We start from the raw sequence: 27,858 nt of genomic DNA, 5'->3' as shown, positions 1-27,858 counted from the left end.
GCTGCAAATTAATGTATTATGCCCTGAGTAATCAATATTTATCACTACCAATTTCACACACACACACAAAAAAAACTTCATTGAAGAAAGCAAATGTAGCAAAATAATACTAATTAAACCCAGGGTTGGTTTTTTTTAAAGTCAGAACTTGCCAGAACTTAGTTCTGGGCTTCATTGCCGAACAAGGGAGGCGCTCATAGTGCGTTCCAGCAACTCTTTTTCTGGAAAAGAAGCACTGATTATACCACATTCCCCAGATCGAAGATTCTGTGGTTTCTAGTGTACATGCAATGCAGAACTATTTTATTGAGCGTTAACAAAGTCAGCTTGCCATGCTGTGCCTCACATCTGGAACAAATGCCTACTGGATACATATTTGGGCATATCTGCTGTTTACCTTTCGAGTCCTATTTGAAAATCTACTTCTGTAAAAAGGATTTTCTCTCAGTCTCTTGCACTAACTTCCAGCTGTTGTAATTAAACTAAGTATGCAATCTCAGCAAATAACTTTCATGTGCACATTCTCTTGCCCACTCTTCTACCTTCCATTGTCTTCTCTCCATCAGCACTATGGCACAGCCAGCCAGTACAGTGGTGCCTCGCAAGACGAAATTAATTCGTTCCGCAAGTTTTTTCTTCTTGCGAGTTTTTCGTCTTGCGATTCACGATTTCCCATAGGAATGCATTGAAAATCAATTAATGCGTTCCTATGGAAACCGCCTTCAGACCAGGTCCGGGGACAGTCTGTCCCCCGACCTCTTCTGAAGGCTGGGGGGGGGACAAGGGCTTTTCTTCCCACCCCCAGCATTTTAAAAAACCCCGGGACAGCGGAGGACTTCTCTGCTGTCCGGGGCGATCTTAAAATGCTGGCGGGCGGCATTTTAAAATCGCCCAGGACAGCGGAGGACTTCTCCGCTGTCCGGGGCGATGTAAAAGCCCCTGGGAAGGCAGGCAGGGGGGACAAAGACTTTTGCCCCCCGCCCGCCTTCAGAAGAGGTCCTGGACGAAAGTCTTTGCTCCCCACCGCCTGCCTTCCAAAGCCGTCCGGGACAGCGGAGAAACGTGCTGCCTTTCTCCGCTCTCCCGGGAAGGCAGGCAGGGGGGAGCAAAGACTTTCGCCCCCCGCCCGCCTTCAGAAGAGGTCCTGGACCTCTTCTGAAGGCGGGCAGGGGGGCGAAAGTCTTTGCCCCCCCCGCCTGCCTTCAAAAGCCGTCCGGGACAGCGGAGAAACACGCTGCCTTTCTCCGCTCTCCCGGGAAGGCAGGCAGGGGGGAGCAAAGACTTTCGCCCCCCGCCCGCCTTCAGAAGAGGTCCTGGACCTCTTCTGAAGGCGGGCGGGGGGCGAAAGTCTTTGCTCCCCCCGCCTGCCTTCAAAAGCCATCCGGGACAGCGGAGAAACGCGCTGCCTTTCTCCGCTCTCCCGGGAAGGCAGGCAGGGGGGAGCAAAGACTTTCGCCCCCCGCCCGCCTTCAGAAGAGGGACCTCTTCTGAAGGCGGGCGGGGGGCGAAAGTCTTTGCTCCCCCCCTGCCTGCCTTCAAAAGCCGTCCGGGACAGCGGAGAAACACGCTGCCTTTCTCCGCTCTCCCGGGAAGGCAGGCAGGGGGGAGCAAAGACTTTCGCCCCCCGTCCGCCTTCAGAAGAGGTCCAGGACCTCTTCTGAAGGCGGGCGGGGGGCGAAAGTCTTTGCTCCCCCCCGCCTGCCTTCAAAAGCCGTCCGCGATAGCGGGAAGCGCTTCCCTGCTATCCCGGACTGCTTTTAAAATGCTGGCGGTGGGGAGCAAAGCCTTTCAGCCCCCGCCAGCCTTCCTGGACCTCTTCTGAAGGCCGGAGTTGGGGAAAGGCTTTGCTCCCCACCACCAGCATTTAAAAGAGGTTCCCGGAGATTTCCCTATGGGCTTTCTTCTTGCGAAGCAAGCCCATAGGGAAATTCGTCTTGCGAAGCGCCTCCAAAACAGAAAACCCTTTCGTCTTGCGGGTTTTCCGTCTTGCGACGCATTCGTCTTGCGAGGTACCACTGTACAGTGTTATGAACTGGGGTGAGGGTTGTTATAGGTGGTGTATGCCTGTACCCCTTTCTAATTTCTGGATCCAGCACGGATTCTATTCCTTCAATAGCCTGCAGGCTAGCTTCCTGGTGAGGCAATGGTCCACTAAGTATGGGCCATTAAAGTAACAAAGGAACAGAGAATCATAGAATTGTAGAGTTGGAATGGACCAGAGAACAAATGGGGGCCCCACCCCTGCCCCAGCACACTAGTAGTTAGAAAGACAAACCCAAAGTTGAGTTGTGTGAGCTAGTAGCTAGAAGCCATAGGTGGTAGGCTGGGCGAGAGAGAGAGAGAGAGAGAGAGAGAGAGAGAGAGAGAGAGATATGTTTGCTTTCTGCTGGAATCCAAGGCTGCTGCTATGGGAGAAGCAAGACCTTTTGAGGAGTGCTAATGCTGTGAACCCCTCCATTGTAGGCTCAGGTTCTATATTTGTATAAATAAACTATATAGCATAAATACACCCCAATCTCCAAGCAGTGTAAGATTCATGGGGCTCCAAGCGCTTACCCAGAGTTCAGTTTCTTTGGAATAAGTGACAGCGGAAAACGTCAACCTGAGCCTATGATGGAGGCCTGCTTCTAGCTCATAACTCAATATTCCACTGTGGGAGCAGTGGGGGGGGGGATTTGTTGTCTGCCACAGAACCACTTCCTTTGTTACCTGAATGGCCCATACTTAGAGGGCCCTTACCTCACCCTAAGCTAGCCGTGCAGTTTGAGGAGTGGAATCCATGCAAATAAAAAGAAAAGAAAATTCATGCTTAAGCTTATTTAAAGCCTGCAAAATTTAACAAAAGCACGATTGGATTAAGCAGCCTAACAAAGCACCTGGTCACCACTCTTCAGTCGTTACCTGTTGTCCAAGGCACTGGTTAATGGAAGGAGACTAGCCCAGTGATGCTCCCAGTGTGTCCCAGTATGATTCAAGTTACAATTTTCACTGCCAGACCTTATTTTTCCATGTGTATTTTGCGCACCAACTACCTCACCTCACTTGCTGACAGCAAGTGGTGTGTCTTTCATCTGTTCATGGAAATAAATTCTTAAATCACTTTTATTATATGCAGCCCAAACCAAATAGCATAAGATGAAGGAAGGAGCAAACTTGTTTTCTCCTGCTCTGAATCCAAGCCAATGGATTCAACTTATAAGAAAGGAGATTCCGACTAAACATCAGGAAGAACTTTCTAGTGGTAAGAGCTGTTTTGACCGGGGAACAGACTGCCACAAGAGGTGATGGAAGGTTTTTAAGCAGAGGCTGGATGGTCATCTGCCATGTATGACCTTGTTGAAATTTCTGCATTGGCAAAGGTTGGAATGAATGATCTTTGGGGTCCATTCCAACTCTACAATTCTATGATTCTACGATCTGGAAAAGTGAAAATCCCAAAGGGGAAAAAAATGTGTTGAGTAGTTTCATCGGGGTTTTTTTTAAATTTATTTAAGCTACTAATCTTGCATAAAATTACTGACATGTGTGGGGATTCATGGACATAAAGTAATTATGTGTAGGACTTGGGGCTTAGATCATAAGCTTCCCTGGGTAGAAGATATTATTGTGTCCTGTACAATACCAAGCACATCAGAGATATAATAATTACATAGTTCCCCCTGCCCCATTTCCTAGAGCATGCAAATTTCGTTATTAACTTTCAACATCCCACTAGTCTAGGGAGGGATAATGATTAAATTTGCACACAAACCATTCAATGGATCTGGAAATCAGTAAGGTTGAAATCAGAAAATAGCATTTGCAAAGAGCACACACAGAGCATAAACTGAGCTTTACTTTTTTCAAATGCTACTTCACACAATGCATTTTTTTCTGCATCTGAATTTACGAAGGAAAAGGAAAAGAATGCAGAAGCACACCAACAGACAACTAGACAAACGCCAATCCAAGCTCTGCTCCAGTGCAAAGGGATCCATGCACTAAAAGGTGGGATTTTTCTTGAACAATCATTGCACAGAGCAAACAACTGGATAATGAACAGACCAGATGCCAACACAAGGTCGCATTTGCAGCAGCTTACATTAGAATGCATAAATAAAAATTTAAAAATGCATAAAAAAATAGAATGGCCATAAAAAAATAAAACTAGCAAGGGAAAAGAGCAGCATAACACTTTTGCACCACGCTTCCATAGCTTGGTCTAGTTGCCATTGAGGTGGCCAGCATGTATATGTGCTGTCAGTGCCACGTCATGCTGCATGTGGGTCTCATATGACTTAATGCTACACCCACCCACCCACACCCACACCCACACACACTAAACAGGGAAAACTGGAATGTCAGAGAGAAAGCTAGGTTAGGCCCTCTTGTGTGTAAAAGCTAGCTTTCTATGTGGAAGGAATTCTTGGCAGAACATTCAGTATTATAAGGCTCCACCTTTAGTGGTACAGGAGACATAGGCTTGCCTCCTAAGATATAACTAGGACTATATCACATAGTAGACAAGGAAGAATCAATACACAGTGTACAAAGGAGTATAATAGGTGGAAGGGAAATGTGATGGGCAACAGTGAGAGAAAGTACAATTAAGTTAAAGGTAGCATCTGCCCAACAACAAAAATGGAAATCTAAGAATAGGAGTTATGGTGGCGGCATTCTTTATCTCCGTCTTTAAAACACAAAGCTGATATATCAAAAATAATACAAAGCATTTCAAAACTCTATTTTCAAACAATTATAAAGCTTATAAAAATACCTATATATACAATTATTAAAACAAAATGTGATTTACTAGATGTAAATGTGAGGATGTGAAGGGAAAATTTAAAGACAACAACTGTATGAAAACCTATTTAAGAGTAATGACTTTTGTCCGCACACTCCCATTTTGTTTCTTGATGAAAAGACCTTTAGACGGACTATTAATAGTGCTGCTATTGTTTACTAATCATTGAACTAAGAGGAGCACTTAATCTTGATCCACTGCCTTTTAACTTTGAGGAAATATAAACCTTCCCCGTAACAAAAGACACTGAGATAAGGCTCAAAAAAACAGTTTCAGAACTGTGGAGTGAAGTCCTCTTAATGACCAGAGTTGTTTCTGTTTCACGATGCATGCCATCAACACATTTTTTGATGGAGGGCTGAGAGATGAATATTCAAGTGAAGAGCTTCCAGCTATTTTGTTTCTAAATCTTTCCTTTAATGATTGCACACACATGCAGGTAGTAAACAACACAATGGTCCTATTATGGATCTGAAGTCTAACAGCAATTTTTGGCTAAATGAACATAGGAGCAATTCTGCTGAATTCTGTGGATCTTCTCACTTGCTTATAGCTGAGCCCATGTTCAGGAATTTGTGGGAAAGGCTTTGAATTTCCCAGGCAGATTGTGTATCACCAACCATTTTTCTCATCTCATTATTTCTCCCCTCCTCATATTCAGGATACTTAATCATACAGAATTAACAACACTGAGACTTCGCTCCTAAACTTTTGAATCAACCTATTAGCTTGCAGGACTACCATGTCATGGCTTTTTAACCCTTATGGACTGGTGGACACATTCTGAATTTTGAGAGCGTGCTGGGAGGGTACCAGTCACAAAATGGCTGCCATGGAGCGTGGCATCGTACAAAATTAGAGAGAACCACCCCTGACAACCTTATGCTGACCACAGGAAGTCAGCTAATACTGCCAAAGATCTTGATTCACTGCAATTAAATGGTGGGGGAAATATAATTCTGCAAACTGTACAGGGATACATCGTCCATGTGTTCATATGTTATGTAAGCTCTTGTGCAGAAGCTCTGACGTTGATGCTATTTAGAAGAAGACCCTTAGTATAATCTTGTGCAGTTCTTCTCAGCCAACCCCACTCTGATCTTTTCATCCATAAAATTGGCAGGGCTCAGAAACACAAAACTGCTATGGCTTGCTCTCTAGGGACAGAAAGTCTTGTTAGGAGATTTCTCATTTCTTTCATAATTTTCTTCAAGCCTTATTCATCAGCTCTCAAAGGGCACTGCGATCTCAAAATGTTGAACTACACTATAGCACAGGATAATGCTTAAAGGAGGACTTCATAGGGATTATTTGTAGCAAGGGATAGCTGGGATGAATAAGGATTATAAAGCACCCTGAATACTGAGAGTACTCAAGAAATGTATATAAAAATTACTAATAACACCAAAATTACTAATCACACCAACACCATCATAATCCTAATAAGATCTATCATCTTCCCCACGGATACAAATATGGGAAAGCTTAGCTGGTTATATGTTGTGGTTTCCTCCTTGTAAAATCTAACAAATTTCTCCACTTATGGGAAAAAAATGGCCTTTTGACAATTTAGTTTAAGGCTCTCTACCATCTTTGGCACTACAGAGTAACCTCACAGTTAGAAAGATTCATTGCTCTCAGATGTTCAACACAGATGTGAAGAACAGACTGGAGGCAGTTTCTGGAAATGGTGCAGCTTTTCTATATTGCACAGTGTTTGGCATTTGGTTAGGAAACACAGTATGTCTCAAAAAAAGAGCACTAACTCATACAGACAGCAGCTCTACAGTTCTCTCCGCAGTTTGCTACTGATTTGAGTAGCTAACTCACATTACCAGATGAGGCTGCCTGATAGAACAATGCCATGAGTCAGCCACCCATTGCACACTACAGGTTTCCCTAATCCACTATTGGAGTGTGAGTTTCCCAAATGAAGCAGAACCCAGGAATTCCATCAATACCAAGAGTACACCAGTGATCCCCTAGATCTCACCAGAAACTCCTCCTAGCACCAAGATCTGCAGTGGTGATCAGTCTGGAGCCTTCAGACACAAGACCTTCTCTGTTTACTGAAGTAGAACGCTTCCCAGTTCTTTCCAGTCCCACGAGAATCCTGCATTGCCCAACCAAAGTGGTATTCAATCACCACCTTCACCAGAAATTTCAGACACTTGGTGGTGGACCCCGTCTGATGTGACAGCAGCAGCAAATAACAGCAGTAGTGCTGCAGTTTGCACTCGGGTTACTTCTGTTGGAGGGATGCGGGTGGTGCTGTGGGTTAAACCACAGAGCCTAGGACTTGCCGATCAGAAGGTCGGCGGTTCGAATCCCCATGATGGGGTGAGCTCCCGTTGCTCGGTCCCTGCTCCTGCCCACCTAGCAGTTCGAAAGTGCAAGTAGATAAACAGGTACTGCTCCGGCGGGAAGGTAAAGGGTGTTTCCGTGCGCTGCTCTGGTTTGCCAGAAGCGGCTTAGTCATGCTGGCCACATGACCCGGAAGCTGTACGCCGGCTCCCTCGGCCAATAAAGCGAGATGAGCGCCGCAACCCCAGAGTCGTCCATGACTGGACCTAATGGTCAGGGGTCCCTCTACCCCTCTCTACTTCTGTTGGAGGTCTTGGAGTTGACATTTTAATTTCTCACTATGCCCTTCTGTAGCATCTTTTCAGAGCACTGTAGGGAATAAAAATGGCCGTGTAGTACTGGGAGCTTGCAAGGCACCAGGGCAGATAACAGCTGAAGCCCCTGCCAGAGGGCTGGGACCCCAACAGTTCTCTAGGCATGCCAGGTGTTGATGCCAAGCTTGTGCTTAAATTGAAATCCTCAGCTCATTTATGCACACTTAAACCTACTGACTGCACTGAGACTCATAACTGTTTAGTTTCTCCACACTATCAAATATTCATATTTTGCTTTTAGCTACTGATGAGGTTTATTAACTAGGTGGAATAAATTAGTCTAGCAGCCGGATTCAAAGAGGGCTCTAATTAATGAGTTAGAGTAACCTCAAAGCTAGAGAAATCTAATTGCTTTAAAATGTCAGACACATCTTTGGGGGGTCATTATCAGGGTGAAAATAGATGATAACAAGTGTGGCAGTTTTTCTGTGCCATACAACGCTTAACATGCTCAGGTGTCCTCTCAGACAACATATTAACTTGTGTAAAGAAATCTAGCATGTAGAACTGTGGCTCACTTTTTGACCAAGTTTGAATACACACACTCAATGCAATCTCTATTGAAATTAGTGTTGTATTATATATATATATATATATATATGCAGGTTTTGGTGTCTTCGGGTGTCTTCCCGTGTAAGAGTTGGGGTGTCTAGGCGACGTTTCGACGAGGTCTCACTCGTCATCTTCAGGCTGGTGCTTTCGGCTTCTTGTTACTAGAACAGAGCAGGATCTCAGTGTTTGAGTTCCTATAAATACTGTTGAGGGGGTGTGGTGTATGGCCTCCAACGTTCTGGGCAGAGAGGGAGTTCCCAGATTAGTGTGCCTTTTCTTCTTTTGTTCCTTAATTACTTGAGGGATATCTTGAGTGATTTCTTGAGTGATATTCTGAGTACCACTTAGGAGGGTCATTAGGTGTGGATTAGTTGCTAAAGCTTTCGTGACTAATCCACACCTAATGACCCTCCTAAGTGGTACTCAGAATATCACTCAAGAAATCACTCAAGATATCCCTCAAGTAATTAAGGAACAAAAGAAGAAAAGGCACACTAATCTGGGAACTCCCTCTCTGCCCAGAACGTTGGAGGCCATACACCACACCCCCTCAACAGTATTTATAGGAACTCAAACACTGAGATCCTGCTCTGTTCTAGTAACAAGAAGCCGAAAGCACCAGCCTGAAGATGACGAGTGAGACCTCGTCGAAACGTCGCCTAGACACCCCAACTCTTACACGGGAAGACACCCGAAGACACCAAAACCTGCATTCCTGTACCCGTGAAAATCTACGAAAGCATATATATATATATATATATATATATATATATATAGTCCAGGAGATGATGTTTCCCAGCATTTTCTGTTTTGTTTTTGTTTTTAAATTCATGCAAGCATTTCCAATTATAGAACTGTGTGGGTTTCTTTGCATTATGCAAATATAAACAAGTTATGTGAGGAATGGACTCAAAAGTGAGGGGGGAGGGATCACCAATATGACATTATAAGACAATTCTCCCCACTAATTTTCAGTTTAGCTAAAAAAAGGGGGGTGCATGCACTTAAATTATGTAGCAATTTTCCTAACTTTCAAGGTAAGTCATGCCCATAAATAAATTTTAAAAAATCATAATCTTGCTTAATTAGCTGCAAGCCAGAACAGGAAAATGTTTGAGGGAGAGAGAGGACCTATCAACAAGAAAAACTCATTCTTCCTCCCAGCCTCCCAACTGTCCAACACTGAATGAAGCAGCACTATATTTGCTTAATTCCATTTACGAAGTTTCCCATAAAATACCTTTTTCACAATAAAAATATTAGGAATTGAAATTCTCTTTACAGATGAAATTGGTTCTTGCTGTTTTTACAGATGCAAGTCGTTTTGTAAAATATATATATATGGTTATAACTGTATTTATTATGCATGAAATTGTGCATTTTTTTATTCTAACACAGATACAAGATTGGATAAAAATGTCCACTGTTTTGTCCATGTATTATCACAGAGGGACCCAGTGCTATTTTTCTTGAAAAATAGGTGCCAGAACTTACCATGAACACCTCCCTTGTTCTTCTATAAGGGCAATGGCACCCATCTGAGAGGTGCCGGAACTGAGTTCCTGTGAGTTCTGTCTAAAATAAGTCCTAGAAGGACCTAAACCAGGCTGTTTTAATGCAACCTGAAGAATCCAAGTGGCACTGAGAGAAAATCACATTGTGATATTCTGATCAGTTCCACTCATCAATACATAAGCCCCTCCTCGCTCCTCGTTTTTTATATCCCATAGTCAGAATTCAATTTTGCAAAGCATATAGAAGAATGATTCAGGAAAGCACAGGTTGGAAAGGGGGTCTATTTGGTCTTCAGCTCAACCACATTGATATCCCCATGCCCACTTTCTAGATAGCAGATCTAGTTTAAAAATTGTGCACCAGAAGTTGCCTACAATGGAAATGTGAAATCCCCACCACGATAAACTAGGACTTAAATGTGCAGAAATGAAATAGGGTGCACTCATATCTTACTACAGTGGTACCTCGGGTTAAGAACTTAATTCGTTCCGGAGGTCCATACTTAACCTGAAACTGTTCTTAACCTGAAGCACCACTTTAGATAATGGGGCCTCCTGCTGCCGCCGCACCGCCGGAGCACGATTTCTGTTCTCATCCTGAAGCAACGTTCTTAACCTGAAGCACTATTTCTGGGTTAGCGGAGTCTGTAACCTGAAGCGTATGTAACCTAAAGTGTATGTAACCTGAGGTACCACTGTATATATAAGGCAATTCTATAGAGGCCAGAGAGTTAAGGGGGAAACCCAAACTATGAATATAGAAAAACAAAGACATTTTGAAACAGCCAACACAATGAAATGTATGGTTGTGGAAAATCAACAAGCAAAAGCTTTTTTCCTCTCAGATCACAAGAAGACAAAATAGCACAGGGACCTTGAAAGAGGTCCATATGATTAAATTCTTCTTTGTTAGTTCTGAGCACATTCTCCCCTCCAGAAAGTTTTTCGGTTTTTTAACGTAATGATTAATAGCAGAACATGAAAGAATTATCAGACACTGTGAGGGCCACAGAGAATTGTTCTTAGGGTTTGAGTTTCTTCCCCCTTCTTCAAAGAAAAGCTTGTGTCAAAGTTGATTAATTTTTACTTGATTTGGCTGCAAAATATGGTCCAAGTAATCACCAGTAATTTTATTAGAATTGGCCAAGTAATATCAGGAAGCAGAAGTGGCTTTTTTGTGCCTTTCAGTTGACCTTCCAAGTGTTCCTACTTACTGTATGACATTACATATGGTGCATAAAAGTATAGTAAAACTTCATTTGGGTTTTCACATTCTTATTGTCATGGCCCACAACATGGGGACTTTGTGGTGCATGGCAACAGACTCGGATGAGATTTGGGCTACGTCTATGGGGGAGAATTGCCAGGGGGAGTACCTCATTCAGGGTCCTCCCAGGGGAAGACACAAATCTCCCTCTTTCCACTACAGTACATTTGCCTCTCCAGACTCTGAAGCCAAAGCCTCTGAAAAAGGCAAGAACGCTTTAACCTGTGAGCCATCTCCTTCAGGAAGGTGGAGCCTACTACACTACAGGTCTGGACAACCTATATAAGGTTTCAGATGGGTCTAGTAATGTCTTCTGAAGCTGCCCTAGCAAAAGCTCTTGGAGCTGTCCTAGGTCCTGTATTCTGTCTGCATGACCTGGGCTCTTCACTATACACTGCCTGGTTTGCCTCTAGCCTTATGTACCCTGCAGAACGGGACCATGAGTTCTCATTTAGCTTCAAGGGTGTTGTGATGGGATGATTAGCTGCTTGTGCGTAAAATCGTGGTCCCTCAGAGTTTGTGCAACTCCACAAACCTCTGTGTGTGACAGAGCTCCTCAAACATGTCTGCCCTAGTCACTCGTAGATTCTGACAGTGGTTGTCTGCGGAAGCGCTTCCAGCATAGAAGCTCCTTAACGGAAACGCGTCTTCTGGACTCACGACGTGGCAGCTTCCGGCGAAGCATGGGTCTCCCTATGGGAGCTTCTGACACCTCCCCGCTGTTCTCGCTGGACGTGTCCCTGATCCCTCCCTCTTCCCTGCTAGTTCCTGCATTTGCTGCTGCGTCTCTCTCCGCATTCATGAGACCTTCCTCCAGAGACCCCTCTCTCCCCCTGCTGGTCCCTGCTTTCGCTGCTGACTCCTTCCCAGCCTCTGTGAGCCCTTCCACCTCCCTTTCCTCCGATGGCAGTTCCCTGACATCCACCTCCCCTCCAGGGCCCCCTTCCCCCCCGCCCATTCTCTCTCCTCTGGGCGGTGAGGAGATAAAACCCCGAAAAGAATCCTCTTCATCTTCCGACGTCTCGAACATTTCCCTCCATCGGTCTTCGTTCCGGCTCACTGAATCCTCCTCCTCCTCGGAATCAGGGAACCCCTCCAACTCTTCTTCTTCGTCGGTGGTGGCAAAGTATTCCCTCCGGAACCTCGCCACTGGCTGAGGTTTACGTGGGAACCTCTGATGAAAAGTTTCTATTAAAACCTCGTCATCTACATCCTCTGCCATGACCCAGGTGTTTTCCGACTCCGGTTCCCCTTCCCACATTACCAAATACTCTACTTGATCTCCCTTCCACCTGGAATCGAGAATCTCCGCTACATGGTAGCTGTGTTCCTTCTCCTCCATTGCTGGTCCCCTATTGACCCTCCCTTCTCTGTCCCCTTTATACGGTGACAGCAGCGACCTGTGGAAAACTGGGTGCAGCTTCATGTGGTTCGGTAACCGGAGTCTGAAAGCCACAGGGTTGACCTGCTGCGTGACTTCAAATGGGCCCAGTCTTTTGGGTCTTAACTTCTTACAACCCCCTTTGAATGGTAACCCTTGGGTTGACAGCCACACCTGGTCCCCCACCCTAATGATTTCACCTTCTCTTCTGTTTTTGTCTGCCTGCCTCTTATATTCCTCCTTAGCCCTGTTTAAGTTAAGTTGGAGCTGGCGATGGATCGCCTCCATTTCCTCTACGAACTGTTCTGCAGCTGGAACGCTCCAGTTCTCCCCTTCCCCCCCTGGGAAGGCTCGGGGATGGCACCCGTAATTAGCCAAAAAGGGGCTCATCCCCGTGGACACGTTCTCTGCATTGTTGTAGGCAAATTCTGCCAACGCCAGCTTCTCCACCCAATCATTCTCTCTGTCATTCACATAACACCTCAAATATTGCTGGAGGACGCCATTAGCTCTTTCCGCCTGCCCGTTGGTTTCAGGATGCCGGGCAGTTGAGAAATTAACCTCTACATGCAGTAAGCTCATGAGCTTCCTCCAGAACCTGGAAGTAAATTGTTTCCCTCGGTCTGAAACCACCCTCAAGGGGGCGCCATGCAACCTAAACACATTTTCTACAAACAATTTAGCGGTTTCTTCTGCCGTGACCGCATGTGAGCAGGCTATAAAGTGGGCCATTTTGGTTAACAGGTCTACCACAACCATGATGGCTGTTTTCCCTCTGGACCTTGGCAGATCAGTCATGAAATCTATTGCCACTGTTTCCCATGGTCTTTCAGGTGTGGGTAGTGGTTCTAATAACCCTGCCGGTGCCCGCCTCTCCCCCTTGGCTCGTTGGCATTGGTCACACCCTCTCACATACTCCCGCACATCTTCCCTGACCTTGGGCCACCAAAATTCCCTGGTAACCAGCCACATGGTTTTGTGTTGCCCAAAATGCCCTGCTGTGGGGCTATCGTGCAGTTGCTTGAGTACCTTCTCCCTCAATTCACCTTCAGGTATATATAACGCTCCCTTGTAATACAACGCCCCGTTTCTCTCCTCAAAACCCCCGGGTTTGTCTCCCTCCCTCCTGAGACCCCTGAGTTTGTCCTGGGCGTATTCATCATGCACCGTTCCCTCTACCAGTTCCCTTTGCCCCACCAATGCCGCCCCACACACCCAGCGGTCCTCTGGAATGACATGGGTCTCTTCGGGTGCTCCCTCCCCCTCCAAATATTCAGGTTTGCGTGAGAGAGCATCCGCCCTAACGTTCTCTGGGCCTGGCACGTAACAAATCTCAAAGTTAAATATGGAAAACTCCTGGGCCCATCTCAACTGCCGTTGGTTGAGCACTCGCGCAGTTCTCCAATACTCTAGGTTCTTATGGTCCGTGCACACTTGCACCTTATGTTGTGCACCAATTAGCAGGTGCCTCCATCTCCGGAAAGCCTCATGGATAGCAAGAAGTTCTCGATCGTACACCGTGTAGTTCCTCTCGGATTTGTTCAGTTTTTGCGAAAAAAAAGCACACGGTCTCCACTCTGACTCCTCCCCCCCTGGCTGCAGGAGGAGCACCGCCCCAATGGCTCTGTCTGATGCGTCTGTTTCGACTCTCATCTTTTTTTGTAAATCCACATGCAGAAGTTGTTCTTCAGAGGCGAAGGCCCTTTTTAGCTCCTCAAAAGCTCGCTCCGCCTCCTCAGTCCAAACAAATTTCTTCTTACTGCTGAGACAGTCCGTTATGGGCGCCGTCAAGTGGGCAAAGTTTCGGATGAACTTACGATAAAAGTTCCCAAACCCTAGGAACCTCTGCACATCCTTCTTGGTTTTGGGAGTTTTCCATTCCAGCACAGCCTGGACCTTGCCGGGATCCATAGCCAATCCCTTGTCTGACAGGCGGTACCCCAGGAACTCTACCTCCTTGGTATGAAACTGACACTTCTCCAGTTTCACCCACAGCCGGTTGTCTAGCAGCCTGCGCAACACTTCTCTGACGTCTCTCACATGCTGCTCCTCATTCTCAGAATACACCAACACGTCATCCAGGAAGGCCACGCAATTCTTGTACAGCAAAGGCCCTAGTACGTGGTTCATCAGCGATTGAAAGCACGCTGAGCCTGCTTGTAATCCAAATGGCATAACTAAATATTCAAATGCCCCCAAAGGGGTGAACATGGTGGTTTTCCATTCATCCCCTTTCCTTATACGTATCAGGTTGTACGCCCCCCTTAGATCCAGCTTTGTAAAAATCTTTCCCTTCCGCACCCTGGTCAAAATGTCATCAATCCTGGGCATAGGGAAAGCCACTGGTTCTGTCACTGCATTTAACCCCCTGAAGTCACACACAAGTCTCGGCTTGTCCGTGTTCTTTTTATCCACAAAAAACACTGGGCTACCCCCCGCTGCTTTGGACTCTCTGATGAAGCCTCTCTTCAGGTTCTTGTCAATGAACTCTCGCAGCTCCTGCATTTCTCTGTCTGACATGGCATACAACTTGCCTACAGGAAGCTGTGCTCCAGGGAGTAAATTGATCTGACAGTCAAAGGGCCTATGCGGGGGTAGTTGGTCGGCTTCCTTCTCGCTGAACACGTCGCTGAGATCTGCATATTGTGGTGGTACCTTCACCTTCTCCATTACTTCTGTCCCTGCTAGGGTGGCTTGGGCCCCTGCTGACCCCTTTTCCCCTTTGCAGTGTTCTAAGCAATGTGCTGAACCAAAGGAAACCACTCTCTGATGCCAGCCCACCAGCGGATCATGTAGCGCTAGCCAGCTCATTCCCAAAATAATGGGAGCGCCTCCCAAGGTGGCCACATTAAACGCTATCAGTTCTGTGTGCCTTGCCACCCTCATTATCATTGGGACGGTCTGCAAGCTGACTCCTCCTCCCAACAACTCCCTGCCATCGATCGTGGTCACCTGCAGGGGGTTGCTTAAAGGGATCGTCTGTATCTGGTGTTCAGCAGCAAACTCTTTGCTCATAAAATTGCAGGAGCTGCCTGAGTCCAACAGCGCCTTTATCTTTAGGGGGTGTCCATTTTGCAGCTCTAGCGACACTTCAATCACTAGAGCAGGTTGAGGAGCTTCTGGCATGGGCACTTTCACTGCTCTTTGGCCTGGCTGCTGTGCCCCGACTGTGGCAACCAGGCGTTGGCTTTTACCTGCTCCGGTTCTCCCTGCTCTCTTCCCTCAACAGCTCCCACCATCCCTTGCCATTCCTTCCTCTGGGGGCAGACTCTGGCAAAGTGGCCTGGCTGTTGGCAGAGATAGCATTTCCGGGCGCCTTTTCCCTCCTTCTTAGCCCCCTCACTGGGCTTTGAAACTGCGCGCGCGCGCGCTGTTCCGATTTCCATCGGCTCTGCCGGCGGGAAAGTTGTCTCTGGAATCTCAGGAATGCGGAACTCCTTCCAGCGTTCCCCTTTCCCTTCCCGCCTCTCCAAAGCTCTCGCCTCCTGGCGCGCTCCTATGGTCAGCGCAGATTTAGTCAGCTGATCCATGGAATCCGCCCTAGGACCCCGGGACAGTTCGTCTTTCACGGCCGAAGCCAGGCCTTCTTCAAATAGCATTTGAATGGGTGCCGCCGATAAGTCCCACCCCAATCTGTGAACCAGCATAGTGAACTCAGTCCAGTACTCACGGACAGATCGGCTTCCCTGCTTGCAAGCCATTAGCTGTCTGCGCACCACTCCTTCCTCAATATCGCTGGAAAACATGAGATCCATTGCACGAAAGAACTTCATGGTGTCCTTTAGTACGTCATTGTGCGTTGCCATCAGGGGCCTAACCCAGTCTCTCGCCCCCCTCTCAAGATGCCCAATCACGAAAGCAACTCGCGATTCCTCGTCAGGGAATTCATCAAACTGCACATTGAGAGCATATTGCATCTCTGTTCTAAAGGCATGATAGTCCTTGGGGTCCCCCCCAAATTTCTGCACCAATCCTGGTACCTTTCTGTTGAACTGGGTGGCTCTCCACTTCTTGTCTGCATCCTGAGCCCTTCTCTCCTCAAGCCTAGCCGTCTGCAGCGCCAATTGGATTTCCAACGCTTGGTACCTATCTTCCAAGCTTGGACCCGCTCCAACTCCTGCCTCTCCGGCTCCGGCTGGGTCGCTCATGATGCCTTCTCCTGCACAGACAGCTTACAAAGACTGTCGGAATGCTGTGATGGGATGATTAGCTGCTTGTGCGTAAAATCGTGGTCCCTCAGAGTTTGTGCAACTCCACAAACCTCTGTGTGTGACAGAGCTCCTCAAACATGTCTGCCCTAGTCACTCGTAGATTCTGACAGTGGTTGTCTGCGGAAGCGCTTCCAGCATAGAAGCTCCTTAACGGAAACGCGTCTTCTGGACTCACGACGTGGCAGCTTCCGGCGAAGCATGGGTCTCCCTATGGGAGCTTCTGACACCTCCCCGCTGTTCTCGCTGGACGTGTCCCTGATCCCTCCCTCTTCCCTGCTAGTTCCTGCATTTGCTGCTGCGTCTCTCTCCGCATTCATGAGACCTTCCTCCAGAGACCCCTCTCTCCCCCTGCTGGTCCCTGCTTTCGCTGCTGACTCCTTCCCAGCCTCTGTGAGCCCTTCCACCTCCCTTTCCTCCGATGGCAGTTCCCTGACAGGTGTGTTGCATGAACAGAAAGCATTTTCTTGTCGGTGGAAGAAGATTGGAAAAAATTTAAAGACTATCTACAGAAATACTGTAAAATTAATGAATGTTAAAGGGATGTTGGATTGAAAACAAGCGGTGTTGGTCAAAAGATTAATAAGAATATGTAAATATGGATCGATAATGGTGGAAAATATATATTTACTATAGGTTAAGATGCTGAGTAAGGTTAAATGATAGAGGGTAAGGATTTGCTGAACTAAATATCTGAATTGGAATACAAAAAGGGAGGTGTGAGGAGGTCAAGAAACTAGTGAATGAAATATAAGATATGAAAATACTAATCTCTTTTCTGTTTTGCTTATTGGCGTTTTTTATTCTTTTTTATTCTATTTTGTTAACTGTTCTTTATTGTGTATTTTTTATGTGTTTTGTTTTGTATTTTTTATTTTTGTAGTTTTTCTTGGCTTTTGCATTTTACGTTTAAATTTTGAAGCTTTTGATTGTTTATGAAACTTAAATAAATATTACTTTAAAAAAAGAAAAGAAAGCATTTTCTTGCACACAGCAGCACCACTGAATTGTTCCAATTTCCCCACCTTGGTACAACCCTCCATGTCCCATCCCACAGCTTTCAAGAGGGTCCCTCACTCTCCTCTAAAGCCATTCCACTGTATGCCCTAGATTTAAATTTAAATCCAAAGGAAATACAGATCAACACAAAATATTGTGAATACAAGCTGCACATTCTTCCCTCTCCCAATATATTGTTCTTCCTTTTGAATGCAGTTATTTGCTAAAAAGAGGGATCCATCTTTCCAAGACAGCAATCATTCCATCGCATATAACGCTTTTGGCCGCTTGTGCTCTCTTTCAAGAACACACAATGATAAAAAATAATAATCTCTGAGTAAACCCAACAATAAATCTTCTCCTTTCAGAATATGCTTAGTAGGTCAAACTTCCTGTGGGTTCTTTTTTGCCCCCTTAAAGTTCAGGGGTTTCAAATGAGCTGCTGGGGAAATAAACTGTGCAAGAGAACACAACCATTAGTCCCCAAGAACCCTGTTATTTTTCAGAACAGCAACAAGTGACAGAATACAGGGTATGCTTCATTTTAGAACAGGAAGGCTTATTTAGCTTATGGGGAAAGAGCTGTAAGTTTATTTAGGCCCATAACTTTAGTGAGCCTCTTTGGAACCTTCCTAAAGCTAGAGAAACTATAGTGAAGGATTAAGAAAACTGCAAAGCAGATCCATTTTCAAGGTATGCAAAATGGTCAGTCTTTTCCACCTGAAGCTTCTTCACATGCTTCAACTACACTTCCAGCCATGCTGGCAATAATGATAATAATACATATAATAATATAAATAATTCCGATTCAAAACACACAGACCACCTTTGTTTTCTGCATGTGACCGTTTCCCCGCTTTTTCTAGCACCCCCACAGCTGAAAGGAAGGCTCCGCTTTCACCCCAAGAAATGAAACGACAGCATATCTTCTGGTAATAGTATTTATATTAGTCTGCCTATGGGCAGCTTTTCCTTCTGTCACTGTTGCAGAAGGAGTTGGTGACAAAGAGAAAGTGGGCAGTTCCCTTCACATTTTCTTCTTTCCATTCTTGCAGTGAAAGAGGAGAAGAAAGCATATTCTCATCTATTTCCTGGCCGCATTTCTTGAACAGTTAAGTTGTCCAATTTAGGCTCCTTGCTTTTTGTTTCACCATCTGAGGTAAACTGAAGTAAAACTCATTTGAGATAGGCTCAATGTTGCTTCTTGATGCACACTCTGGAAGCCAGCTTACATTCCTTTGAAAAGTGGTTTCTTCCCACCCACCCCTTGCTACACCTACCATCTCTAATTTACACTTTCTTCCCCCAAACAGGTGCCCTCCAAAGGCTGGAGCTTGTACTACAGAGGGTCTGCAGGGCACCAAGTTGGGGAAGGCTGATTTGAACTAGCTCTGATTTCAAATCTCAGACCTGAGTTTTGTTTTGAAAACAAAAAATGCATCAGTCACTGATAACATTGCAGGAAAACCTTTCTGCATTTGAGATCTAGCTGGCAAGGGTGGGATCTAATGGTTTATAGAAACAGTTCAATTTCACTAAGCAACCCATTTCAGTTAAATGAAATACATAGCATTTTTCTTCATAGAAAGGATGGCAAATGCAAAAAAAAAGAAAAAAGAAAAGTGCTCTGAGATGGAAGTTTACACTAACAGCTCAGAAATGGGAAAGAGGAAGCACAAGTGCTATGCTCTTGCTTGCAGATGAAGCTCAAACATCTCTGTGCGTTTTGTACATGTTCCCAGTGGCGTAGCGTGGGGGGTGCAGGGGGGCCGGCCGCACCGGGCACAACATCTGGGGGTTAGGGTGCGCAAATCCACGGGTTAGGGGGCGCGAATTACTTGCCTTGCCCCGGGTGCTGACAACCCACGCTACGCCACTGCATGTTCCTTCAGATGTTCAGACACATGGAACCAAGTCACAACCTAAGACAGCTTCTTAAGCACAAATCAGACAATTGGTCCATCTAGTTGAGTTGAAGCATTTAGGTGAAGCAGCTCTCCAGGTATGAGACAAGAATCTTCCCCTTGCACCACCTGTAATATCTGGAGAAGCCAGAGATTTAACCTTTGGTCTGCAAAGCAGATGCTCTACCACTGAGGTACAGCTCTTTATCCCTCTTTTCCCTTTCCCTTCTTCCTTTTTTAATAAACAAACCTATCCAACTTCTGTCCTAGTTGTGCCATCCCTATTCTTTCTTTCTCGGCCTGTTGAAGTTTAAAGAAAGAGATGCTCACAAAGATGCAACTAATGTTCAGATGTTCTCTTCTCTAAAGGCAACTTGCCATGCAGTGGATGCTCGGAGATCTCTTCTCCTTGGGTGTGAAAGACAATATTCTTTTCTTACGGTTCATGAAAGCATTATTTGAAAAGATATGTCATCCTAATATATAGTGGCAGGGGATTTTTTTTAAAAAAAGAAGTAGGTAACTAAGAAAGCACAGTACCTATTTTTTGTCAACGTGTCAAAGTATTTTAAAGGGAATATATACTTACAGTACTCAGTGGGTTTTCAAATTGAAATAAATAAGCAATAAAGGTACATTCCAGTCCTGCTGCACTTACATGCACACAGTATGATCTGCAAGTTTCTCTCTCCCTGTTACACTAGTAATATAACTCCTGCCCAGTTTCACATTTCCTGGAGGCTCCAGTCATATGTTAAGACAAAGCTTTACTTGTGGGTGCTTTTCTAAACTATTTCTCTTTCGGGTATTTAAATAAAAACCACTTTTGTTTACAGTTTGCAACTTGCAAAATACAAAAGTGAACTAGATGTCCTGTGGGGAGAGTGAAGTAATTTCAAAAAGGTATTTTAATTGTCAGAGCTGCTTCAAGATCCTAGCTCACAGAGGATCACGCTAGCCAGCGATCATTAAGTAAAAGTCTTTATTGAGTTACAGTTTCCATTCTCAAGCTGCTGCGTGCAACTCTACGTCTAATGGCTAGATCGGCGAAGCTCCGTCTGAGTCTCCGCCCCTTGTGCACCAACTTAATATCCTAGCCCTGCTCCACCTTTTCCGCCTGACTGTTCTCCTCTGGGTCCCTCTGCCCCCCGGGGTCTCTTCCTTCCTGGATTCTTCTGACGCCGACCCCCCGGAACTCCCTGTCTCCTTGCGCCGGGCTTTAGGACCTGGCTCCCTTTCCTGGCTGCCTACTGCGTCACTTTCCTGTGCATTTGAACTTGGCGCGCGCGCCCAACCTTCCACTTTCCGTCTAACCGTTTCTTCGCTCCCCGATGGAGGTGTGGCCACTCCTGACTCGTGCCCTCCCCCCTGTTGCGAGCTGCCAGCGCTTGATCTCTGGCGCTCTTCCTCTTCCCTGCTCTCTGGCTGTGACGCTGGTCCCGATTTCCAACTGCTCTCCTCTGAGTCCCCTCTGGCTCTATCTTCCTGGGGTGTCCCCCTAGGCTCCCCCCTTGCCCTGGCCACTGGTGCTCCTTTCTGTGAATCTTCTGATTCACTGGAAAGACTCGGAGATCTCGGGTCGTCGTCATCACTCATCTTTTCTTCTGCCTCCTCCCCCTCGCTCTCTGTTTCCTCCCTTGCCCTTGCCTCTGCTCCTGAACCCCTGACATTAATGAAGTTCAAAACACTCACTTTTGGTCCAATAGAGTTAGGAAATTCATACAGAGGTTTTCAACCTTTTTAAGTCCATGGCTCCCTTAACCAACTACATTCTTTTTGTGGTTCCCCTGTGGGGCTCAGAACCCCAGTTATGTCACCCCTTGCCTGCAGAGCTGGCAGCCTCTCATCCTTTTCGAACACGCTCCCTTGTGTTCCCTCAGCCTCCTTTCCTCTCCCCCTCCTTGGGAGTCCTCCGGGCAGCTGCTGCTACCGTCCCTGGTCTCTGAGCTGCCCCCCAACACACAAAAAAGAGGTGCCTCCCAGAGGCACCATATTCCTGCGGAGCTTATAGCCAGGGCTACTGCAATAAACAGCTTGGCAAGTCTTTGGGAGGCAGAGATGCAAGAGGGCATCAGAGGAGGGAGGTAAGGAAAGAGGAACAGTGTTGCCCTTGGCACCCCTGACCACCATTCAAGGCCCTCCAGGGTGCCATGGCACACTGGCTGAAAACCACTAGCTTAATATATGTTCACGGCCTAGGACCCTCATACCTATGGGATCACCTCTCCTGGTATGCCCCACGGAGGACCTTAAGGTCCATATATAGCAACACCCTAGAGGTCCTGGGCCCTAAGGAAGTTAGATTAGCCTCAACCAGAGCCAGGGCCTTCGCAACACTGGCTCCGGCCTGGTGGAATGCTCTATCTCATGAGACCAGGGCCCTGCAGGATTTGATTTCTTTCCGCAGGGCCTGTAAGACAGAGTTGTTCCACCCGGCCCTTGGCTTACAATCAGTTTGATTCCCTCCCCCTCTTTCTTTTTCCTTTCTCCTCCTGTGAAGAGGCTGCATCCTAATGTTTTAATGTTGCATCTTAATCTTTTAAACTGTATTTTAATCAACTTGTTTTTATTACTGGTTGTTAGCCGCCCTGAGCCCGGTCTTGGCTGGGGAGGGCGGGATATAAATAATTTTATTATTATTATTATTATTATTATTATTATTATTATTATTACTACTACACCAAGGCTTGGGGAGTTGCTTATGTCTCATGCAATGGGCTTTGAAGACCCAGACAGAGAGTGGACATATGGAATGCTCAGACTGACATGTGACTAAAAGAGGTTATTTTGAAGGAAGGAGTATGATCCCATGTAAGTAGCAGACATTTGTTCAGCATCAGCTGAACATTCACTGGCTTGTTCGACAGATTTGAGAGCTCTCTTGGCTACAATGGGAGTCTATGGCAACATAAGGCATTAGAATATAGTAATACTAATGACGGACTCAAAGACCTTGCTTCTTATGTAGCAGTATGAACATTTTTTTGTAATGCAGATCATGGTTTTATAGTCCAATTTGTTGCACTATTACTAATGCAAAATCCCATGCTCAAGTTATATTAGCTAGAAGATTCCATAGACATGCCAGTTGTCAGAGATCTATGCCATTATAGCACCACATTTATCCTAGTGGAACCATGAAACTGGTGCAACTACACGGACCAAGAGCCAAAAGTCGGATTATTAGGGTTGTGGCCCTCAGATCTCCATCTCACTCTTAGTGATGGTAAAATGTTATGCCAGCAAAGAGGTGGCATAAGTTGCTTCCAATGAACTAAATGTAAAGTCCCAAAAGACTCCCCACCACCTCCTCAACCATAATGGAGGAATGGATACCAACCAACTTGCATCACAAACAATGGGGCTTCATAATTCTGTTTTCATATCTAGAGAATATAAGAGTGCGCAACTGGGAATTATGGTATAACAGTCCTCTGTACAAACATAATAGGAAAGGCATGTTGTTACTGTCTATCTTCTTAGAACCCTCATAAATATTCCATCTCAAGACATCAAAGAAAACTCACTGTCAGGAACCTCAACTCCACTGCCAGAGTTCTAATCTTATTTTCCTCATCACAATTCCCACCCACCCCAAAAACCCCAACCAAACCTGGCTATTAATCTACCAGCTGCTACAGTGTCATCAGATATAAACATATTGCAGCGGCGTTAATTACAACTGTCATCACTGCTAAAACCTCACATCTTGCTGGTATCTGAAATGGGGTCCCCCCCAGCCAACAAATATTTAAGGGGAAGACTGAGAAATTAGGACTGCAATTCTGAATCGGCCTAATAGCAAGTAGGTCCTATGGGGCTCACTGGGACTTCCAAATAAATGTGCTGGGGATCAGGCTGCAAGATAAATATTTTAGAATGCAAGATCAATGAGAATATGGATAAAGATCTAACATGTCTCCATGCAAATACTCCCAAGAGCTGGTGAATAGGAAGCTGAGGCAGCTCCCTTCAAAGTGAATCTCATGAAGGACGGATGGAAGTTTCCATCAAAAAAAGTCAGGTGGCAGAGTAAAGCCGACTTGTAGGCTTTTTAGATTAGAAACTCATTACTATGGCAACGTTCTCAGCTGAGGAACTGTATAAGAAAATATAATTTACTTGACAGTTCCATAATGTAATTCGAGACTACAAGGGAATTAAAATGTAAGAATGCAGACTCATTTGAGTGGGGAACAATTGAGGTGGCAAACGAATATAGTGAAGGACCCTGTCACCATACGCCACCTCATTTTCAGCTGGCTTAATAATTGCAAAGCATCAGAGAGAGATCATACAATGTTCAGTACAAATATTAAAATTTCAAGCTAGTGTTCTCATGGACATTAAGGTAGAAACTATCTGCAGGAACACAGAACACATTGCAAATTATCTTAATGTGCTCTTTACACAAACAAAAAAAGGAACCCAACTTAAAACCCTATCAGTTACGCTGTCAGCAGCTATTAAGTGGCTGGAGCTAACCTTCCTTCTTTGTTGATGATGGTGAAGGAAGAACATAACTATCCTGTTTTTCCTGCTCTCTGCTTAATGTCAAGATCTATTTATATGTAATGTGAGACGTGGGTCAAGTCCTTAGCCATACAAGGCATCCTTGGGAAACCTTGTGCCCTTACAACACCCATCCAACCCAGCCAGCACAATGGAAATTTTAGATACAACAGCGTGTAAGAGGTAGAGTGGTTTATAAAAGAACACATTTTGACTTGCATGTGTAACTTGCATTTGACTTGAATGCATCTGACTTGCATGAATCGGGGGAAATACGTTTTTCAGGAAGGGGTCACTTGTCCTCATAGAATCATAGAGTTGGAAGGGACCACAAGGTCCCTAGTCTTTTACCCAATGTGGGGATCAAACCCACAACCCTGAGATTAAAAGTCTCATGCTCTAACAACTGAGTTAGGCATGTGCTTAAGCTTCTCTCCTTATGGTCCAGAGGAACCCAAGATGCTGAGTTACAAATCACTGCATCCAATATGGTGAAGACCAGGCTTAGATTTTTTTTTTAACACCGTATATTGTACAAAAGACTGACAGTTTTTCACAGCTCAGTTATTTTCTGTGTATAAAACTTTTCTATTTTCATAACAGTCTTGACAAATGCCTGCCTTGTGGATGAAAGAGAGACAATGCTAACTTTATATTCTGTTTTCATTGTGAATTTTAGATAATCCCTTTTGTTTCATGTTCAGCCCTTGTTGTCTGCGTACTTCTCAAATTTTCAGTTTAACAATACCTCAGGCTTCAGCTGACACATCGGCTTGAGCACCTGTCAACCACATGCAGGGGCTGAAAGGAACGAAAGCCTTGATGTACTAAGAAGTTTCTCTATATTAGCACTGGTTCAGGGGACCATATGAACTTCGTCAAGTACAGCAGAAATGTAGGCTTCCGACAAAGAAAGAAAGAGAGAGAGCAGATAATATCTCACTCACTTAATGAATTCTTAAAAAGTAAGGTAAAGTTACCCCTGCCCGTACGGGCCAGTTGTGTCCGACTCTAGGGTTGTGCGCCCATCTCACTTAAGAGGCCGGGGGCCAGCGCTGTCCGGAGACACTTCCAGGTCACGTGGCCAGTGTGACGAAGCTGCTCTGGCGAGCCGGCACCAGCGCAGTACACGGAAACGCTGTTTACCTTCCCACTATAAAGCGGTACCTATTTATCTACTTGCACTTAGGGGTACTTTCAAACTGCTAGGTGGGCAGGAGCTGGGACCGAAAGATGGGATCTCACCCTGCCGCGGGGATTCGAACTGCCGACCATGCGATCGGCAAGCCCTAGGTGCTGAGGTTTTACCCACAGCGCCACCCGCGTCCCTAATGAATTCTAAAACTATGCTAAATGCAATAGGCCAGTGAACATATCCATAATAGCAGTGAACATATTCATAATGTTGTCTTCTCCACTAAAGTTATTGCCTCAGTTACATGGCAGATTTCCACATAGTCCTTGGAGGTTGCTCGCAAATATCAGATGAATTTGTTTTGCCAGCTGGTATTGCTTCTTCATTGAATGGATTCAGACGGGTGGCCAACTAGGCAATTTATCATTTAAAGATTCATAAACTACTGTTCTTTCCAAAGCTATCTCTCAGTTTACCAAGTAAAAAAGTAAAATCTCACAAAAACTTAGGGCAATATAAATGCAGTTACAGCAAATATAAAAGAAGTTTTTTTAAATTAGAGCTCTCTAATTTCCCCTTCTGGTTTATCTTCTGGACAGGTGTGCACACCCCTGTAGGTGCAAACACTGGATGCAACAGACCAAAAGAATGAAGTTGCTACTTAAAGAGGATGCCATCTAATGGCAGGAGGGGAGAAAACCTGAGGGTCAATCAATGGTATTTTGCTACCTTTACCTTAGGCAAATAGTGCCCCCAACAAGCCAACTTAAGAAAACCAAGGTCAGCCAACATATTTTGGCACCTAAGATAATAATAAAAAAGAGCCTCTCCCACATCCTGGCAGTAAAATTACAATAATAGTACATTTAAATAACTATTTGATGCCTTTTCATGACTCCCCCAAATCAGCTGCCTTATTCAGCCTAGTGGCAAGGTTGCCATTGACCTGATCCCTGGTCCTTTAGCATGTTTTGTACACATGTCAAGGTATGTATGCACCTGTATCCATTACCCATTTTTCCTCACTATTAGTGGAACATGGGAAGCTGTCTTTATACTGCGTCAAACCAGTATCTTGCCAATATTGTCTATGCTGTTGTCCACAGGCAACAAATCTCTCCCTGCCCTAGATGGAATCTTTTGAATGAAAAGTTTAAGCTGTACAGCTAAGCTATGACCTTTCTATGTAGTGGACAGCAGGGAAGCTAAAGGGAGTACCCTCTCCAGTTGTGGGTGCTGCACTTTTAAGAAGGATGTTGATGTACACAAATTGTTACAAAGATGGTCAGGGATATGTAAAACAAATGCTATGAGAAAGGTTGAAGGGACAGGTCATATTTAACCTGGAGAAGACTGAGTATAATAGAACTCTTGGGGGCTGTCACATGGAAGAGGGCAAAACCCTGCTGTTCTAAAGGGTGGGAATAGATCTAATGAGAGAGTAGATTTCAGTTGAACATTAGAAGAATCTTCTTAACTGTAGGGTTAACCAACTGCACCGGGAGTGTGGGGGTGTGATGGGTTCTCCTCCACTGGAGAGGCTGAACCACCAACTGTCAGGAATGCTCTAACTTGAAATATTGAAATACTTTACTGTCACTTGTACAACTTGTATACAGTGAGATTACATGAGCACCCCCCACGCAGCTCTCTTAGTCTTAATTCCCCTCGTTTACTGACACACACACACCAAACCTGAAAATCAGTTGCCCTATTGTTATCTTTTAATTCAGCAGCCTAACAGCCCACGGATAGAAGCTGTTCTTTACCCTGTTGGTGCAACTAATCATGCTTCTATATCTTCTGCCTGAGGGCAGGGGATCAAGAAAGTGCCGGCCAGGGTGTGAGAATTTTCCTCACTCTCCTGAGGCAACGTTATTTCCGCTATTTCATCCAGCAAATTCACGGCCCATAATATCTTGTGCTGTATTCACCACCCTCTGTAGGCACTTCCTATCAGATGATGTCATACCACACCGTGATGCAGTATGAAAGTACACTTTCTATTGTTGACTGGTAGAAGGAGATCATCAAATGTTGATTGACATCGTCTTCCACAATACTTTGGGGAGATGGAGTCTCTGTTGGGCTTTCTTAACTGCCTGGGTTGTATTTATTTTCCAAGTAAGGTCTTCACTGAGATAAACTCCTAGGAATTTAAAGGAAGAGACTCTCTCCACACAGCCCTCCCCGATGTACAGCGGGGCTAGTTCTCCTCTCTTCTCCGAAAGTCCAAACCATCTCCTTTGTCTTGCTGATATTAAGGTGCAAGTTGTTCCCTAGGCACCATGTAGATATTTTTTGGACCTCCCCTCTATACACTGATTCATCGCCACCTGTTATTAAACCCATTATGGTGGTGTCATCTGCAAACTTAATAATTGCAGTAGATAATGCTGGATTTTCTGAATCAAGCAGGGGACTGAGCTAGGCCACATTCAGACCATGCATGTAAAGCACTACCATATCACTTTAAGCATTCGTGGCTTCCCCTGAAGAATTCTGGGAGTTGTAGTTTGTTAAGAATTCTGGGAGTTGTTAGGAAGCCTCTAGTGCCCCTCACAGAGCTACAATTCTCAGAGTGTCTGTGCTGTGAAGAGGCACTGATTGTTAAACCACTCTGGAAACTGAAGAAGTCAGTCTAGAAAAGCTTGGATATCCACTGCAACATGGTGATGATAGTGAATGGTGTGGGCTTTTCTGTTTGGTGTTTTTGCAGAAACCAAGTCTGCTCATTAACACTGAGAAAGTGTTGGGTCACATGGATGCTTACAAGAGAAATATACTGAAAATGTGTGCATCATTGTAGGTTACCAAATGCAGAATCTGTGCAACAGGTGAACATTGTGTCACTATCCAAGAATAACCTGCTTGTCAAAAACATTCATCAGAAATTGATGATGGGCTGCTGTTAGCATCCAC

The 27,858-nt window shown here is 45.3% G+C and overlaps 1 protein-coding gene across 5 annotated transcripts in view; it reads right to left on the bottom strand.

Annotated features, from left to right (window-relative positions):
* The window catches only part of MACROD2 (mono-ADP ribosylhydrolase 2), a 996,145-nt gene that overhangs the window by 467,700 nt on the left and 500,587 nt on the right, over positions 1 to 27,858 (bottom strand). The gene's annotated exons all lie outside the window — the stretch shown is intronic.

This window comes from Podarcis bocagei (assembly GCF_964188305.1).
Source record: "Podarcis bocagei genome assembly, chromosome: 3".
NCBI classification, from domain to species: domain Eukaryota; kingdom Metazoa; phylum Chordata; class Lepidosauria; order Squamata; family Lacertidae; genus Podarcis; species Podarcis bocagei.
This window is presented reverse-complemented; position numbering and strand designations above follow the sequence as displayed.